At 39.6% G+C, this 16,709-nt stretch overlaps 17 non-coding genes across 17 annotated transcripts; all 17 read right to left on the reverse strand.

The window, feature by feature from the left end:
- Positions 1 to 7: 7 nt before the first annotated feature.
- Positions 8 to 97, reverse strand: trnar-ucu (transfer RNA arginine (anticodon UCU)). Its single transcript is given in 2 exon segments — positions 8 to 43; positions 61 to 97. It is a non-coding gene; the product is annotated as a tRNA-Arg (tRNA).
- Positions 98 to 333: 236 nt separating this feature from the next.
- On the reverse strand, positions 334 to 407 carry trnat-agu (transfer RNA threonine (anticodon AGU)). Its single transcript has one exon. It is a non-coding gene; the product is annotated as a tRNA-Thr (tRNA).
- Positions 408 to 930: 523 nt separating this feature from the next.
- On the reverse strand, positions 931 to 1,020 carry trnar-ucu (transfer RNA arginine (anticodon UCU)). Its single transcript is given in 2 exon segments — positions 931 to 966; positions 984 to 1,020. It is a non-coding gene; the product is annotated as a tRNA-Arg (tRNA).
- Positions 1,021 to 1,804: 784 nt separating this feature from the next.
- On the reverse strand, positions 1,805 to 1,894 carry trnar-ucu (transfer RNA arginine (anticodon UCU)). The gene is given in 2 exon segments: positions 1,805 to 1,840; positions 1,858 to 1,894. It is a non-coding gene; the product is annotated as a tRNA-Arg (tRNA).
- Positions 1,895 to 2,727: 833 nt separating this feature from the next.
- On the reverse strand, positions 2,728 to 2,817 carry trnar-ucu (transfer RNA arginine (anticodon UCU)). The gene is given in 2 exon segments: positions 2,728 to 2,763; positions 2,781 to 2,817. It is a non-coding gene; the product is annotated as a tRNA-Arg (tRNA).
- A 236-nt stretch (positions 2,818 to 3,053) lies between these two features.
- trnat-agu (transfer RNA threonine (anticodon AGU)) lies at positions 3,054 to 3,127 on the reverse strand. The gene has a single exon. It is a non-coding gene; the product is annotated as a tRNA-Thr (tRNA).
- Positions 3,128 to 4,527: 1,400 nt separating this feature from the next.
- On the reverse strand, positions 4,528 to 4,617 carry trnar-ucu (transfer RNA arginine (anticodon UCU)). Its single transcript is given in 2 exon segments — positions 4,528 to 4,563; positions 4,581 to 4,617. It is a non-coding gene; the product is annotated as a tRNA-Arg (tRNA).
- An 833-nt stretch (positions 4,618 to 5,450) lies between these two features.
- Positions 5,451 to 5,540, reverse strand: trnar-ucu (transfer RNA arginine (anticodon UCU)). Its single transcript is given in 2 exon segments — positions 5,451 to 5,486; positions 5,504 to 5,540. It is a non-coding gene; the product is annotated as a tRNA-Arg (tRNA).
- A 236-nt stretch (positions 5,541 to 5,776) lies between these two features.
- Positions 5,777 to 5,850, reverse strand: trnat-agu (transfer RNA threonine (anticodon AGU)). The gene has a single exon. It is a non-coding gene; the product is annotated as a tRNA-Thr (tRNA).
- Positions 5,851 to 7,251: 1,401 nt separating this feature from the next.
- On the reverse strand, positions 7,252 to 7,341 carry trnar-ucu (transfer RNA arginine (anticodon UCU)). The gene is given in 2 exon segments: positions 7,252 to 7,287; positions 7,305 to 7,341. It is a non-coding gene; the product is annotated as a tRNA-Arg (tRNA).
- Positions 7,342 to 8,174: 833 nt separating this feature from the next.
- Positions 8,175 to 8,264, reverse strand: trnar-ucu (transfer RNA arginine (anticodon UCU)). Its single transcript is given in 2 exon segments — positions 8,175 to 8,210; positions 8,228 to 8,264. It is a non-coding gene; the product is annotated as a tRNA-Arg (tRNA).
- Positions 8,265 to 8,500: 236 nt separating this feature from the next.
- On the reverse strand, positions 8,501 to 8,574 carry trnat-agu (transfer RNA threonine (anticodon AGU)). Its single transcript has one exon. It is a non-coding gene; the product is annotated as a tRNA-Thr (tRNA).
- Positions 8,575 to 9,975: 1,401 nt separating this feature from the next.
- Positions 9,976 to 10,065, reverse strand: trnar-ucu (transfer RNA arginine (anticodon UCU)). The gene is given in 2 exon segments: positions 9,976 to 10,011; positions 10,029 to 10,065. It is a non-coding gene; the product is annotated as a tRNA-Arg (tRNA).
- An 833-nt stretch (positions 10,066 to 10,898) lies between these two features.
- On the reverse strand, positions 10,899 to 10,988 carry trnar-ucu (transfer RNA arginine (anticodon UCU)). The gene is given in 2 exon segments: positions 10,899 to 10,934; positions 10,952 to 10,988. It is a non-coding gene; the product is annotated as a tRNA-Arg (tRNA).
- Positions 10,989 to 11,224: 236 nt separating this feature from the next.
- trnat-agu (transfer RNA threonine (anticodon AGU)) lies at positions 11,225 to 11,298 on the reverse strand. Its single transcript has one exon. It is a non-coding gene; the product is annotated as a tRNA-Thr (tRNA).
- A 1,449-nt stretch (positions 11,299 to 12,747) lies between these two features.
- Positions 12,748 to 12,837, reverse strand: trnar-ucu (transfer RNA arginine (anticodon UCU)). The gene is given in 2 exon segments: positions 12,748 to 12,783; positions 12,801 to 12,837. It is a non-coding gene; the product is annotated as a tRNA-Arg (tRNA).
- Positions 12,838 to 13,073: 236 nt separating this feature from the next.
- Positions 13,074 to 13,147, reverse strand: trnat-agu (transfer RNA threonine (anticodon AGU)). The gene has a single exon. It is a non-coding gene; the product is annotated as a tRNA-Thr (tRNA).
- Between the last annotated feature and the right edge of the window lie 3,562 nt (positions 13,148 to 16,709).

The raw sequence follows: 16,709 nt of genomic DNA on the forward strand, positions 1-16,709 counted from the left end.
ACACTCTCGACTCTGGTGGGACTCGATCCCACAACCTTTGAATTGCTCCAGCTATTTATCTAGAAGTCCAATGCGCTATCCATTGCGCCACAGAGCCCAGGTGAAGAAACGGGTTCCTTGGCCAACCTTCCTATAAAATAACAGTAGTGCTGCTAATATTTGAGGCAAATAATAAATTTACTATGCATATGTAAATCCCAGTGGTCTGATGATTATCTGCAAGTCTAAGCACACACCAAAGCTCTGCATACTGTTAGTCATAGTCTGACGCCAATAAAAAAAGGGTTGATTTACTCATTGTAGCAGTTACTGATTAAAGATTACCCAAGGAAAAGGCACCGCTGGGATTCGAACCCAGGATCTCCTGTTTACTAGACAGGCGCTATAACCAACTAAGCCACGGCGCCCTACATGACTGGTTTTCTATATCAATACAATGTAGCTTCAAGCAAACTCAAAAACATTCTCTTGCATACAATCTTTACACAGACAGCAAAAACAACTTCCCTGATTAGGAACCTCTGCATTTTCCAGAAACAAATAACATCAACTCTGAAAGCTTGTCTCAATTGCTTAAACCTATCATATACATGTACAGAGTACTAGACCTTGTCACGCAGAATGTACACACAAAACTTAGCATCTTTTGTTTACCCTTCAGGTTCTGTTTAAACATCTTTTAATGGATCAGCAAACATCATTCTGATTCAGAAAAGGCTAAAATCCTACATTTCAAACTGCTTCATCTCACTTTTCACAAATACATGCAGAATCTTCTGCAGCACAAATATGTTCCAATACCCCAACATCAAACAGAATATTTCTGAAAGTTTGAAATTGCTATTAATTAGGTAAAAAGACAAGAGAAAATCTTGCAAATAAAAGTACAAAAAGGTAGTAGACAGAGCTATAAAGAAGAGGAAACACTCTCGACTCTGGTGGGACTCGAACCCACAACCTTTGAATTGCTCCAGCTATTTATCTAGAAGTCCAATGCGCTATCCATTGCGCCACAGAGCCCAGGTGAAGAAACGGGTTCCTTGGCCAACCTTCCTATAAAATAACAGCAGTGCTGCTAATATTTGAGGCAAATAATAAATTTACTATGCATATGTAAATCCCAGTGGTCTGATGATTATCTGCAAGTCTAAGCACACACCAAAGCTCTGCATACTGTTAGCCATAGTCTGACGCCAATAAAAAAAGGGTTGATTTACTCATTGTAGCAGTTACTGATTAAAGATTACCCAAGGAAAAGGCACCGCTGGGATTCCAAGCCAGGATCTCCTGTTTACTAGACAGGCGGTACAACCAACTAAGCCACGGCACCCTACCTGACTGGTTTTCTATATCAACACAATATAGCTTCAGGCAAACTCAAAAACATTCTCTTGCATACAAACTTCACACAGACAGCAAAAACAACTTCCCTGATTAGGAACCTCTGCATTTTCCAGAAACAAATAACATCCACTCTGAAAGCTTGTCACGCAGAATGTACACACAAAACTTAGCATCTTTTGTTTACCCTTCAGGTTCCGTTTAAACATCTTTTAATGGATCAGTAAACATCATTCTGATTCAGAAAAGGCTAAAATCCAACATTTCAAACTGCTTCATCTCACTTTTCACAAATACATGCAGAATCTTCTGCAGCACAAATATGTTCCAATACCCCAACATCAAACAGAATATTTCTGAAAGTTTGAAATTGCTATTAATTAGGTAAAAAGACTAGAGAAAATCTTGCAAATAAAAGTACAAAAAGGTAGTAGACAGAGTTATAAAGAAGAGGAAACACTCTCGACTCTGGTGGGAGTTGAACCCACAACCTTTGAATTGCTCCAGCTATTTATCTAGAAGTCCAATGCGCTATCCATTGCGCCACAGAGCCCAGGTGAAGAAACTGGTTCCTTGGCCAACCTTCCTATAAAATAACAGTAGTGCTGCTAATATTTGAGGCAAATAATGAATTTACTACGCATATGTAAATCCCAGTGGTCTGATGATTATCTGCAAGTCTAAGCACACAACAAAGCTCTGCATACTGTTAGTCATAGTCTGACGCCAATAAAAAAAGAGTTGATTTACTCATTGTAGCAGTTACTGATTAAAGATTACCCAAGGAAAAGGCACCGCTGGGAATACAACCCAGGATCTCCTATTTACTAGACAGGCGCTATAACCAACTAAGCCACGGCGCCCTACCTGACTGGTTTTCTATATCAACACAATATAGCTTCAGGCAAACTCAAAAACATTCTCTTGCATACAAACTTCACACAGACAGCAAAAACAACTTCCCTGATTAGGAACCTCTGCATTTTCCAGAAACAAATAACATCAACTCTGAAAGCTTGTCTCAATTGCTTAAACCTATCATATACATGTACAGAGTACTAGACCTTGTCACGCAGAATGTACACACAAAACTTAGCATCTTTTGTTTACCCTTCAGGTTCTGTTTAAACATCTTTTAATGGATCAGTAAACATCATTCTGATTCAGAAAAGGCTAAAATCCTACATTTCAAACTGCTTCATCTCACTTTTCACAAATACATGCAGAATCTTCTGCAGCACAAATATGTTCCAATACCCCAACATCAAACAGAATATTTCTGAAAGTTTGAAATTGCTATTAATTAGGTAAAAAGACTAGAGAAAATCTTGCAAATAAAAGTACAAAAAGGTAGTAGACAGAGCTATAAAGAAGAGGAAACACTCTCGACTCTGGTGGGACTCGATCCCACAACCTTTGAATTGCTCCAGCTATTTATCTAGAAGTCCAATGCGCTATCCATTGCGCCACAGAGCCCAGGTGAAGAAACGGGTTCCTTGGCCAACCTTCCTATAAAATAACAGTAGTGCTGCTAATATTTGAGGCAAATAATAAATTTACTATGCATATGTAAATCCCAGTGGTCTGATGATTATCTGCAAGTCTAAGCACACACCAAAGCTCTGCATACTGTTAGTCATAGTCTGACGCCAATAAAAAAAGGGTTGATTTACTCATTGTAGCAGTTACTGATTAAAGATTACCCAAGGAAAAGGCACCGCTGGGATTCGAACCCAGGATCTCCTGTTTACTAGACAGGCGCTATAACCAACTAAGCCACGGCACCCTACCTGACTGATTTTCTATATCAACACAATATAGCTTGAGGCAAACTCAAAAACATTCTCTTGCATACAAACTTTACACAGACAGCAAAAAAAAAAACTTTCCTGATTAGGAACCTCTGCATTTTCCAGAAACAAATAACATCAACTCTGAAAGCTTGTCTCAATTGCTTAAACCTATCATACACATGTACAGAGTACTAGACCTTGTCACGCAGAATGTACACACAAAACTTAGCATCTTTTGTTTACCCTTCAGGTTCCGTTTAAACATCTTTTAATGGATCAGCAAACATCATTCTGATTCAGAAAAGGCTAAAATCCTACATTTCAAACTGCTTCATCTCACTTTTCACAAATACATGCAGAATCTTCTGCAGCACAAATATGTTCCAATACCCCAACATCAAACAGAATATTTCTGAAAGTTTGAAATTGCTATTAATTAGGTAAAAAGACTAGAGAAAATCTTGCAAATAAAAGTACAAAAAGGTAGTAGACAGAGCTATAAAGAAGAGGAAACACTCTCGACTCTGGTGGGACTCGAACCCACAACCTTTGAATTGCTCCAGCTATTTATCTAGAAGTCCAATGAGCTATCCATTGCGCCACAGAGCCCAGGTGAAAAAACTGGTTCCTTGGCCAACCTTCCTATAAAATAACAGTAGTGCTGCTAATATTTGAGGCAAATAATAAATTTACTATGCATATGTAAATCCCAGTGGTCTGATGATTATCTGCAAGTCTAAGCACACACCAAAGCTCTGCATACTGTTAGCCATAGTCTGACGCCAATAAAAAAAGGGTTGATTTACTCATTGTAGCAGTTACTGATTAAAGATTACCCAAGGAAAAGGCACCGCTGGGATTCCAAGCCAGGATCTCCTGTTTACTAGACAGGCGGTACAACCAACTAAGCCACGGCACCCTACCTGACTGGTTTTCTATATCAACACAATATAGCTTCAGGCAAACTCAAAAACATTCTCTTGCATACAAACTTCACACAGACAGCAAAAACAACTTCCCTGATTAGGAACCTCTGCATTTTCCAGAAACAAATAACATCCACTCTGAAAGCTTGTCACGCAGAATGTACACACAAAACTTAGCATCTTTTGTTTACCCTTCAGGTTCCGTTTAAACATCTTTTAATGGATCAGTAAACATCATTCTGATTCAGAAAAGGCTAAAATCCAACATTTCAAACTGCTTCATCTCACTTTTCACAAATACATGCAGAATCTTCTGCAGCACAAATATGTTCCAATACCCCAACATCAAACAGAATATTTCTGAAAGTTTGAAATTGCTATTAATTAGGTAAAAAGACTAGAGAAAATCTTGCAAATAAAAGTACAAAAAGGTAGTAGACAGAGTTATAAAGAAGAGGAAACACTCTCGACTCTGGTGGGAGTTGAACCCACAACCTTTGAATTGCTCCAGCTATTTATCTAGAAGTCCAATGCGCTATCCATTGCGCCACAGAGCCCAGGTGAAGAAACTGGTTCCTTGGCCAACCTTCCTATAAAATAACAGTAGTGCTGCTAATATTTGAGGCAAATAATGAATTTACTACGCATATGTAAATCCCAGTGGTCTGATGATTATCTGCAAGTCTAAGCACACAACAAAGCTCTGCATACTGTTAGTCATAGTCTGACGCCAATAAAAAAAGAGTTGATTTACTCATTGTAGCAGTTACTGATTAAAGATTACCCAAGGAAAAGGCACCGCTGGGAATACAACCCAGGATCTCCTATTTACTAGACAGGCGCTATAACCAACTAAGCCACGGCGCCCTACCTGACTGGTTTTCTATATCAACACAATATAGCTTCAGGCAAACTCAAAAACATTCTCTTGCATACAAACTTCACACAGACAGCAAAAACAACTTCCCTGATTAGGAACCTCTGCATTTTCCAGAAACAAATAACATCAACTCTGAAAGCTTGTCTCAATTGCTTAAACCTATCATATACATGTACAGAGTACTAGACCTTGTCACGCAGAATGTACACACAAAACTTAGCATCTTTTGTTTACCCTTCAGGTTCTGTTTAAACATCTTTTAATGGATCAGTAAACATCATTCTGATTCAGAAAAGGCTAAAATCCTACATTTCAAACTGCTTCATCTCACTTTTCACAAATACATGCAGAATCTTCTGCAGCACAAATATGTTCCAATACCCCAACATCAAACAGAATATTTCTGAAAGTTTGAAATTGCTATTAATTAGGTAAAAAGACTAGAGAAAATCTTGCAAATAAAAGTACAAAAAGGTAGTAGACAGAGCTATAAAGAAGAGGAAACACTCTCGACTCTGGTGGGACTCGATCCCACAACCTTTGAATTGCTCCAGCTATTTATCTAGAAGTCCAATGCGCTATCCATTGCGCCACAGAGCCCAGGTGAAGAAACGGGTTCCTTGGCCAACCTTCCTATAAAATAACAGTAGTGCTGCTAATATTTGAGGCAAATAATAAATTTACTATGCATATGTAAATCCCAGTGGTCTGATGATTATCTGCAAGTCTAAGCACACACCAAAGCTCTGCATACTGTTAGTCATAGTCTGACGCCAATAAAAAAAGGGTTGATTTACTCATTGTAGCAGTTACTGATTAAAGATTACCCAAGGAAAAGGCACCGCTGGGATTCGAACCCAGGATCTCCTGTTTACTAGACAGGCGCTATAACCAACTAAGCCACGGCACCCTACCTGACTGATTTTCTATATCAACACAATATAGCTTGAGGCAAACTCAAAAACATTCTCTTGCATACAAACTTTACACAGACAGCAAAAAAAAAAACTTTCCTGATTAGGAACCTCTGCATTTTCCAGAAACAAATAACATCAACTCTGAAAGCTTGTCTCAATTGCTTAAACCTATCATACACATGTACAGAGTACTAGACCTTGTCACGCAGAATGTACACACAAAACTTAGCATCTTTTGTTTACCCTTCAGGTTCCGTTTAAACATCTTTTAATGGATCAGCAAACATCATTCTGATTCAGAAAAGGCTAAAATCCTACATTTCAAACTGCTTCATCTCACTTTTCACAAATACATGCAGAATCTTCTGCAGCACAAATATGTTCCAATACCCCAACATCAAACAGAATATTTCTGAAAGTTTGAAATTGCTATTAATTAGGTAAAAAGACTAGAGAAAATCTTGCAAATAAAAGTACAAAAAGGTAGTAGACAGAGCTATAAAGAAGAGGAAACACTCTCGACTCTGGTGGGACTCGAACCCACAACCTTTGAATTGCTCCAGCTATTTATCTAGAAGTCCAATGAGCTATCCATTGCGCCACAGAGCCCAGGTGAAAAAACTGGTTCCTTGGCCAACCTTCCTATAAAATAACAGTAGTGCTGCTAATATTTGAGGCAAATAATAAATTTACTATGCATATGTAAATCCCAGTGGTCTGATGATTATCTGCAAGTCTAAGCACACACCAAAGCTCTGCATACTGTTAGCCATAGTCTGACGCCAATAAAAAAAGGGTTGATTTACTCATTGTAGCAGTTACTGATTAAAGATTACCCAAGGAAAAGGCACCGCTGGGATTCCAAGCCAGGATCTCCTGTTTACTAGACAGGCGGTACAACCAACTAAGCCACGGCACCCTACCTGACTGGTTTTCTATATCAACACAATATAGCTTCAGGCAAACTCAAAAACATTCTCTTGCATACAAACTTCACACAGACAGCAAAAACAACTTCCCTGATTAGGAACCTCTGCATTTTCCAGAAACAAATAACATCCACTCTGAAAGCTTGTCACGCAGAATGTACACACAAAACTTAGCATCTTTTGTTTACCCTTCAGGTTCCGTTTAAACATCTTTTAATGGATCAGTAAACATCATTCTGATTCAGAAAAGGCTAAAATCCAACATTTCAAACTGCTTCATCTCACTTTTCACAAATACATGCAGAATCTTCTGCAGCACAAATATGTTCCAATACCCCAACATCAAACAGAATATTTCTGAAAGTTTGAAATTGCTATTAATTAGGTAAAAAAGACTAGAGAAAATCTTGCAAATAAAAGTACAAAAAGGTAGTAGACAGAGTTATAAAGAAGAGGAAACACTCTCGACTCTGGTGGGAGTCGAACCCACAACCTTTGAATTGCTCCAGCTATTTATCTAGAAGTCCAATGCGCTATCCATTGCGCCACAGAGCCCAGGTGAAGAAACTGGTTCCTTGGCCAACCTTCCTATAAAATAACAGTAGTGCTGCTAATATTTGAGGCAAATAATGAATTTACTACGCATATGTAAATCCCAGTGGTCTGATGATTATCTGCAAGTCTAAGCACACAACAAAGCTCTGCATACTGTTAGTCATAGTCTGACGCCAATAAAAAAAGAGTTGATTTACTCATTGTAGCAGTTACTGATTAAAGATTACCCAAGGAAAAGGCACCGCTGGGAATACAACCCAGGATCTCCTATTTACTAGACAGGCGCTATAACCAACTAAGCCACGGCGCCCTACCTGACTGGTTTTCTATATCAACACAATATAGCTTCAGGCAAACTCAAAAACATTCTCTTGCATACAAACTTCACACAGACAGCAAAAACAACTTCCCTGATTAGGAACCTCTGCATTTTCCAGAAACAAATAACATCAACTCTGAAAGCTTGTCTCAATTGCTTAAACCTATCATATACATGTACAGAGTACTAGACCTTGTCACGCAGAATGTACACACAAAACTTAGCATCTTTTGTTTACCCTTCAGGTTCTGTTTAAACATCTTTTAATGGATCAGTAAACATCATTCTGATTCAGAAAAGGCTAAAATCCTACATTTCAAACTGCTTCATCTCACTTTTCACAAATACATGCAGAATCTTCTGCAGCACAAATATGTTCCAATACCCCAACATCAAACAGAATATTTCTGAAAGTTTGAAATTGCTATTAATTAGGTAAAAAGACTAGAGAAAATCTTGCAAATAAAAGTACAAAAAGGTAGTAGACAGAGCTATAAAGAAGAGGAAACACTCTCGACTCTGGTGGGACTCGATCCCACAACCTTTGAATTGCTCCAGCTATTTATCTAGAAGTCCAATGCGCTATCCATTGCGCCACAGAGCCCAGGTGAAGAAACGGGTTCCTTGGCCAACCTTCCTATAAAATAACAGTAGTGCTGCTAATATTTGAGGCAAATAATAAATTTACTATGCATATGTAAATCCCAGTGGTCTGATGATTATCTGCAAGTCTAAGCACACACCAAAGCTCTGCATACTGTTAGTCATAGTCTGACGCCAATAAAAAAAGGGTTGATTTACTCATTGTAGCAGTTACTGATTAAAGATTACCCAAGGAAAAGGCACCGCTGGGATTCGAACCCAGGATCTCCTGTTTACTAGACAGGCGCTATAACCAACTAAGCCACGGCACCCTACCTGACTGATTTTCTATATCAACACAATATAGCTTGAGGCAAACTCAAAAACATTCTCTTGCATACAAACTTTACACAGACAGCAAAAAAAAAAACTTCCCTGATTAGGAACCTCTGCATTTTCCAGAAACAAATAACATCAACTCTGAAAGCTTGTCTCAATTGCTTAAACCTATCATACACATGTACAGAGTACTAGACCTTGTCACGCAGAATGTACACACAAAACTTAGCATCTTTTGTTTACCCTTCAGGTTCCGTTTAAACATCTTTTAATGGATCAGCAAACATCATTCTGATTCAGAAAAGGCTAAAATCCTACATTTCAAACTGCTTCATCTCACTTTTCACAAATACATGCAGAATCTTCTGCAGCACAAATATGTTCCAATACCCCAACATCAAACAGAATATTTCTGAAAGTTTGAAATTGCTATTAATTAGGTAAAAAGACTAGAGAAAATCTTGCAAATAAAAGTACAAAAAGGTAGTAGACAGAGCTATAAAGAAGAGGAAACACTCTCGACTCTGGTGGGACTCGAACCCACAACCTTTGAATTGCTCCAGCTATTTATCTAGAAGTCCAATGAGCTATCCATTGCGCCACAGAGCCCAGGTGAAGAAACTGGTTCCTTGGCCAACCTTCCTATAAAATAACAGTAGTGCTGCTAATATTTGAGGCAAATAATAAATTTACTATGCATATGTAAATCCCAGTGGTCTGATGATTATCTGCAAGTCTAAGCACACACCAAAGCTCTGCATACTGTTAGCCATAGTCTGACGCCAATAAAAAAAGGGTTGATTTACTCATTGTAGCAGTTACTGATTAAAGATTACCCAAGGAAAAGGCACCGCTGGGATTCCAAGCCAGGATCTCCTGTTTACTAGACAGGCGGTACAACCAACTAAGCCACGGCACCCTACCTGACTGGTTTTCTATATCAACACAATATAGCTTCAGGCAAACTCAAAAACATTCTCTTGCATACAAACTTCACACAGACAGCAAAAACAACTTCCCTGATTAGGAACCTCTGCATTTTCCAGAAACAAATAACATCCACTCTGAAAGCTTGTCACGCAGAATGTACACACAAAACTTAGCATCTTTTGTTTACCCTTCAGGTTCCGTTTAAACATCTTTTAATGGATCAGTAAACATCATTCTGATTCAGAAAAGGCTAAAATCCAACATTTCAAACTGCTTCATCTCACTTTTCACAAATACATGCAGAATCTTCTGCAGCACAAATATGTTCCAATACCCCAACATCAAACAGAATATTTCTGAAAGTTTGAAATTGCTATTAATTAGGTAAAAAAGACTAGAGAAAATCTTGCAAATAAAAGTACAAAAAGGTAGTAGACAGAGTTATAAAGAAGAGGAAACACTCTCGACTCTGGTGGGAGTCGAACCCACAACCTTTGAATTGCTCCAGCTATTTATCTAGAAGTCCAATGCGCTATCCATTGCGCCACAGAGCCCAGGTGAAGAAACTGGTTCCTTGGCCAACCTTCCTATAAAATAACAGTAGTGCTGCTAATATTTGAGGCAAATAATGAATTTACTACGCATATGTAAATCCCAGTGGTCTGATGATTATCTGCAAGTCTAAGCACACAACAAAGCTCTGCATACTGTTAGTCATAGTCTGACGCCAATAAAAAAAGAGTTGATTTACTCATTGTAGCAGTTACTGATTAAAGATTACCCAAGGAAAAGGCACCGCTGGGAATACAACCCAGGATCTCCTATTTACTAGACAGGCGCTATAACCAACTAAGCCACGGCGCCCTACCTGACTGGTTTTCTATATCAACACAATATAGCTTCAGGCAAACTCAAAAACATTCTCTTGCATACAAACTTCACACAGACAGCAAAAACAACTTCCCTGATTAGGAACCTCTGCATTTTCCAGAAACAAATAACATCAACTCTGAAAGCTTGTCTCAATTGCTTAAACCTATCATATACATGTACAGAGTACTAGACCTTGTCACGCAGAATGTACACACAAAACTTAGCATCTTTTGTTTACCCTTCAGGTTCTGTTTAAACATCTTTTAATGGATCAGTAAACATCATTCTGATTCAGAAAAGGCTAAAATCCTACATTTCAAACTGCTTCATCTCACTTTTCACAAATACATGCAGAATCTTCTGCAGCACAAATATGTTCCAATACCCCAACATCAAACAGAATATTTCTGAAAGTTTGAAATTGCTATTAATTAGGTAAAAAGACTAGAGAAAATCTTGCAAATAAAAGTACAAAAAGGTAGTAGACAGAGCTATAAAGAAGAGGAAACACTCTCGACTCTGGTGGGACTCGATCCCACAACCTTTGAATTGCTCCAGCTATTTATCTAGAAGTCCAATGCGCTATCCATTGCGCCACAGAGCCCAGGTGAAGAAACGGGTTCCTTGGCCAACCTTCCTATAAAATAACAGTAGTGCTGCTAATATTTGAGGCAAATAATAAATTTACTATGCATATGTAAATCCCAGTGGTCTGATGATTATCTGCAAGTCTAAGCACACACCAAAGCTCTGCATACTGTTAGTCATAGTCTGACGCCAATAAAAAAAGGGTTGATTTACTCATTGTAGCAGTTACTGATTAAAGATTACCCAAGGAAAAGGCACCGCTGGGATTCGAACCCAGGATCTCCTGTTTACTAGACAGGCGCTATAACCAACTAAGCCACGGCACCCTACCTGACTGATTTTCTATATCAACACAATATAGCTTGAGGCAAACTCAAAAACATTCTCTTGCATACAAACTTTACACAGACAGCAAAAAAAAAAACTTCCCTGATTAGGAACCTCTGCATTTTCCAGAAACAAATAACATCAACTCTGAAAGCTTGTCTCAATTGCTTAAACCTATCATACACATGTACAGAGTACTAGACCTTGTCACGCAGAATGTACACACAAAACTTAGCATCTTTTGTTTACCCTTCAGGTTCCGTTTAAACATCTTTTAATGGATCAGCAAACATCATTCTGATTCAGAAAAGGCTAAAATCCTACATTTCAAACTGCTTCATCTCACTTTTCACAAATACATGCAGAATCTTCTGCAGCACAAATATGTTCCAATACCCCAACATCAAACAGAATATTTCTGAAAGTTTGAAATTGCTATTAATTAGGTAAAAAGACTAGAGAAAATCTTGCAAATAAAAGTACAAAAAGGTAGTAGACAGAGCTATAAAGAAGAGGAAACACTCTCGACTCTGGTGGGACTCGAACCCACAACCTTTGAATTGCTCCAGCTATTTATCTAGAAGTCCAATGAGCTATCCATTGCGCCACAGAGCCCAGGTGAAAAAACTGGTTCCTTGGCCAACCTTCCTATAAAATAACAGTAGTGCTGCTAATATTTGAGGCAAATAATGAATTTACTACGCATATGTAAATCCCAGTGGTCTGATGATTATCTGCAAGTCTAAGCACACAACAAAGCTCTGCATACTGTTAGTCATAGTCTGACGCCAATAAAAAAAGAGTTGATTTACTCATTGTAGCAGTTACTGATTAAAGATTACCCAAGGAAAAGGCACCGCTGGGAATACAACCCAGGATCTCCTATTTACTAGACAGGCGCTATAACCAACTAAGCCACGGCGCCCTACCTGACTGGTTTTCTATATCAACACAATATAGCTTCAGGCAAACTCAAAAACATTCTCTTGCATACAAACTTCACACAGACAGCAAAAACAACTTCCCTGATTAGGAACCTCTGCATTTTCCAGAAACAAATAACATCAACTCTGAAAGCTTGTCTCAATTGCTTAAACCTATCATATACATGTACAGAGTACTAGACCTTGTCACGCAGAATGTACACACAAAACTTAGCATCTTTTGTTTACCCTTCAGGTTCTGTTTAAACATCTTTTAATGGATCAGTAAACATCATTCTGATTCAGAAAAGGCTAAAATCCTACATTTCAAACTGCTTCATCTCACTTTTCACAAATACATGCAGAATCTTCTGCAGCACAAATATGTTCCAATACCCCAACATCAAACAGAATATTTCTGAAAGTTTGAAATTGCTATTAATTAGGTAAAAAGACTAGAGAAAATCTTGCAAATAAAAGTACAAAAAGGTAGTAGACAGAGCTATAAAGAAGAGGAAACACTCTCGACTCTGGTGGGACTCGATCCCACAACCTTTGAATTGCTCCAGCTATTTATCTAGAAGTCCAATGCGCTATCCATTGCGCCACAGAGCCCAGGTGAAGAAACGGGTTCCTTGGCCAACCTTCCTATAAAATAACAGTAGTGCTGCTAATATTTGAGGCAAATAATAAATTTACTATGCATATGTAAATCCCAGTGGTCTGATGATTATCTGCAAGTCTAAGCACACACCAAAGCTCTGCATACTGTTAGTCATAGTCTGACGCCAATAAAAAAAGGGTTGATTTACTCATTGTAGCAGTTACTGATTAAAGATTACCCAAGGAAAAGGCACCGCTGGGATTCGAACCCAGGATCTCCTGTTTACTAGACAGGCGCTATAACCAACTAAGCCACGGCACCCTACCTGACTGATTTTCTATATCAACACAATATAGCTTGAGGCAAACTCAAAAACATTCTCTTGCATACAAACTTTACACAGACAGCAAAAAAAAAAACTTCCCTGATTAGGAACCTCTGCATTTTCCAGAAACAAATAACATCAACTCTGAAAGCTTGTCTCAATTGCTTAAACCTATCATACACATTTACAGAGTACTAGACCTTGTCACGCAGAATGTACACACAAAACTTAGCATCTTTTGTTTACCCTTCAGGTTCCGTTTAAACATCTTTTAATGGATCAGCAAACATCATTCTGATTCAGAAAAGGCTAAAATCCTACATTTCAAACTGCTTCATCTCACTTTTCACAAATACATGCAGAATCTTCTGCAGCACAAATATGTTCCAATACCCCAACATCAAACAGAATATTTCTGAAAGTTTGAAATTGCTATTAATTAGGTAAAAAGACTAGAGAAAATCTTGCAAATAAAAGTACAAAAAGGTAGTAGACAGAGCTATAAAGAAGAGGAAACACTCTCGACTCTGGTGGGACTCGAACCCACAACCTTTGAATTGCTCCAGCTATTTATCTAGAAGTCCAATGAGCTATCCATTGCGCCACAGAGCCCAGGTGATGAAACTGGTTCCTTGGCCAACCTTCCTATAAAATAACAGTAGTGCTGCTAATATTTGAGGCAAATAATAAATTTACTATGCATATGTAAATCCCAGTGGTCTGATGATTATCTGCAAGTCTAAGCACACACCAAAGCTCTGCATACTGTTAGTCATAGTCTGACGCCAATAAAAAAAGGGTTGATTTACTCATTGTAGCAGTTACTGATTAAAGATTACCCAAGGAAAAGGCACCGCTGGGATTCCAAGCCAGGATCTCCTGTTTACTAGACAGGCGCTTGTTGTGTTGACTTGTCGTTCAGAGTCAGACATTAACCACACGTGATAATGGAACAGAGAGCTTACTATTTTGTTTATTCTTCCCCTCCTTTCCTCTCTTCTTTCTCTTACCTCAAACAGTCCACTAGTGCTCCCCAGTGTCCTAAATCCGTAACAACGAATTTGTTTAATATATGCATTAAACACATTGCATATGGACACAACATCTTCCCTCTTGAACAAAGAATACCTTCTTGTAACTCAGAAGAACCTGACAGTATTATTAATGTAACAGTAACGCTTTAACTAAAACCTGAATATTGTAAATCACATTTTATGATCATTCCATAACAAAATCTTTAGTCCAGCTAGGTGCATTTCTAATTCTGACAGGTCTGGACTGGCTAACCGAGTCAGAGTTAGTTATTTGGTCAGTCCCTGTATCAGTACAGTCCATTGCCCTATCAGAATCCACATCTGTGCTCAAGTTGGGAAGTACGGACAGATGTGAGGAGTTCCAGGTTCTTCCATCATCCAACAAGTATGTATCCGGTCCTTTCTTTGTCACGATAGTTCTAGGTTTAGAAAACTTCAGTTCTCCTTTCTTCACTTTCCATGGTTTCCTCACCCTCACTTTGTCACCAGGCCGGAAGTTGGAAGACTTGGCATGTCTTTGCTGATCGATGTACGCTTTCATTTTCTGTTGTTTACTCCCCACTCTTTCTCGCATCGCTTTCTTCTCTGTTAGTGGGGCAGGCATATCGATCACCTGTAGCTTTGTTCTCATTCGCTGGCCATGGAGCAGTTCTGATGGGGATACTCCAGTGGTTGAATGAGGAGTTGCTCTGTAGTCCCTCAGGTAAGTTCTCAGGAATGACTTCCAGGGTTCTCCTTGAATGGATGCAGTCTGTAAGCAGTCCTTAACGCTTCTGTTGAATCTCTCAACTTCTCCATTAGCTCTTGGGTAGTACACTGAAGATCTCAGGTGTTGTATTCCACTCTCTTTGAGAAAGTCAGCAAACTCAGCAGAGAGAAATTGAGGACCATTGTCACTTATCAGCGTCTTTGGGATTCCTTCGAGAGAAAAGGGCAGTCAGGAACTGTATAATAGTAGCTGTGTCAACGCGGTGAGCAAACGCTACTTCAGGCCATTTACTAAAGTAATCTACCAGTGATATGGCAAATCTACAATCAGGAGGAGCTTTCTCAAATGGGCCTATGATGTCTACGGACACCTTTTCCCAAGCAGCAGCTGGTAGGGGAACTGGTTGCAGTGGAGCATCATGGGTGACAGTTGTCTTGTCATTCTGTTGGCAGGTTGAGCAGTTCTTAATGCATATTTCTATCTGAGAGTCCATTTTGGGCCACCAGTACAACTCTCTAAGGCGTTGTTTGGTACGCACAATACCCTGGTGGGTTTCATGGGCTAGCACAATGAGTCTTTTCTGCAATGACTCTGGCACAAGTAATCTGTGAGACCCTCTGACTATGCATTCATTCATGACAGCAAGTTCATGGCGAATTGGAAAGTATGGCTGTATGTTGAGTATGGCAGCCACTGACTCAATCTCTTCTGCGTATGCAGTGTCAGTTTCAGGCAGTGGGAGTCTCGACAGGCAGTCAGCAACATGGTTCAGGGACCCTGTTCTGTATTCAACGTCATAGTCAAACTCTAGGAGACGAGCAGACCATCGGGTAATGCGGAGACCAGCACGGTTATTGCCTTTGGTAGTCAGCAGCGTGGTAAGTGCTTGGTGATCAGTGCGTAACAGGAATCTCCTTCCCCACAGCCATGTCCGCCATTTCTCGGCAGCCCAGACGCAAGCTAGCGCTTCCTTCTCGACTATAGAGTATTTCCTCTCTGCCTCAGAAAGACTGCGAGATGCAAAAGCAACAGTCTGCTCTGCCCCGTTACTGTCCATCTGAGTCAAGACTGCACCTACCCCATAGTCTGAGGTATCTGTTGAAACAATGGTTGACTTACTGGGGTCAAACATCACCAGTGCAGTGCTATGCACAATCAACTGCTTGACTTGCTTAAATGCTGCTTGAGCTGTCTTGTTCCAGTGAAATGAACAATCTTTTCAAAGAAGAGCTCTCATGGGCTCAACGACAGTTGCGTAATTTGGCACAAACTTGCTGTACCATGCACTCAGGCCAAGGAAAGAGCGCAAGGTTGTAGGATCGGAAGGGGACGGTGCATTCAGAATAGCAGCAACGTGAGAGTCATCTGGCAGCAGACCCTCTGGTCCAATCTTTTGACCAAGGAAGCTTAGTGTGGTTTGCCGGAGTTGGCATTTGTTAACATTGAGCTTCAGTCCAGCATCATTGATTTTGCGCAACACCGCACTCAGGTTGGCGTCATGCTCCGCCTCTGACGATCCATATGTAATGACGTCATCAAGGTAGCATTGCACCCCCTTCATGCCACTGAGAATCTGCATCATCATCTTTTGGAAAGCTGCTGGGGCTGAACACAGTCCATATGGGACTCTGCAGTACCGGTACAGTCCTTCATGTGTAATGAAAGCAGTGAGCCCCCTACTCTCTTCATGCAGCGTCAGTTGATGGTAAGCAGATTTCAAATCCAGAGTTGAGAACATCACGGCGCCACGCAGTTCTGACAGAATGTCCTCAATCAGTGGCAATGGATGGCTATCCCTAATCACAGCCTTGTTAA

Source organism: Salminus brasiliensis, chromosome 4, assembly GCF_030463535.1.
Source record: "Salminus brasiliensis chromosome 4, fSalBra1.hap2, whole genome shotgun sequence".
Classification (NCBI taxonomy): Eukaryota; Metazoa; Chordata; class Actinopteri; order Characiformes; family Bryconidae; genus Salminus; species Salminus brasiliensis.